Genomic DNA, 1,467 nt, shown 5'->3' on the forward strand with positions numbered 1-1,467 from the left:
GAAAACGGGATTCAGTCAAAAGTGGGCAGGTTGGCTAATGCAATGCGTTAGGTCGGTCAGATACTCGGTGCGTTGCAATGGAGAGTTGCTTGAACCGTTTGTCACATCTCGAGGTTTGCATCAGGGAGATCCACTTAGCCCTTATCTCTTCCTGTTTATCGCGGATGGGTTGGTTAAGCTCATCAATCTGGAAATCTCACAAGGTAATTTGTCACCGCTTAAAATAGCAAGAAGCAGCCCCGGGATCTCTAACCTGCTCTTTGCAGACGACAGCTTACTCTTTTTTAAAGCGACGCCCGAGCAAGCCCTTACCGTGAAAAGAATCCTCTCATCCTTCCAGAGGGCCACCGGACAGTTGCTCAGCGAGAGTAAGTGTTCGATTCTTTTCAGCGAGGTGTGCCCCTTGAGTACAAGAGAGGACATAAAAGCAATTCTGGGGGTGGTATCCACGGCTTTTGAAGGGAAGTACCTAGGTCTTCCGACATCGGAGGGTAGAATGAAGGACGAGTGCTTCCAGCCCATCATGGACAGGCTCAAGAAGAGGTGTACAGATTGGTCGGAGAAAACCATGTCATATGCGGCCAAAGATGTCCAAGTGAAGTCAATTGTACAAGCACTGCCATGCTACACTACGGGAGTGTTTCTCCTCTCGATGGGTTTCTGTGAGAAGTACGAGAAGATGATCCGGGATTTCTGGTGGGGGGATGAAACGGGCCGCCGCAAAGTTCACTGGATGTCATGGGAGCGTATGACGAGGCCAAAGAGAGCGGGTGGTATTGGTTTTAGAGACATGCACGTGTTCAATTTAGCCCTTCTTGCCAAACAAGGGTGGAGGCTGATTCAGAACCCGGAGAGTCTATGTGCCCGGGTGCTCAAGTCTAAATATTACCCAAACGGCAACCTGTTGAACACCGTCTTTGCGTCGGATGCGTCGCCTGTGTGGAGAGGTATTGAAGCAGGGCTGGAGTTGCTGAAAAAGGGCGTCATCTGGAGAGTGGGCAATGGAAGAGATATTCAGATCCAACGGGACCAGTGGTTACCAAGGAAAGAGGGTCTGATGACCGCGGCATTCATAAGAAGATCACGTCTTCGGTGGGTGAACCAACTTGCTGCCTGAATCAGTTCGGCTTCTTGAGTCTCAACTTCAAGTTGAAAGACATCGATCAGATGTTATGCGCCAGGAAGCTATAGGACTGAGGAAGTCCCTGCAGAATTCAGATGCATACTTTCTGATGCAACAACAAGTGCTGGAGGATTTAACCGCCCAACAAGAGAAAGTTAATAAGCTTACTAAGCATCTTGCCAGCATTATGGGTACCCAGGATATTGTTTCTTGAGATCTTCTGAAGCGGTTTCAGTTCTGGACTTGTTTTGCTGTGGCACTTATATCCTGCTTTGTTCCCTATATTTGCACTGGTGGCGAACTTTGATGACCAGTGGATGTCATATGTGTAATAGCCGTGATAG

The sequence above is a fragment of the Triticum aestivum genome, unplaced genomic scaffold, assembly GCF_018294505.1.
Source record: "Triticum aestivum cultivar Chinese Spring unplaced genomic scaffold, IWGSC CS RefSeq v2.1 scaffold111196, whole genome shotgun sequence".
Lineage (NCBI taxonomy): Eukaryota > Viridiplantae > Streptophyta > Magnoliopsida > Poales > Poaceae > Triticum > Triticum aestivum.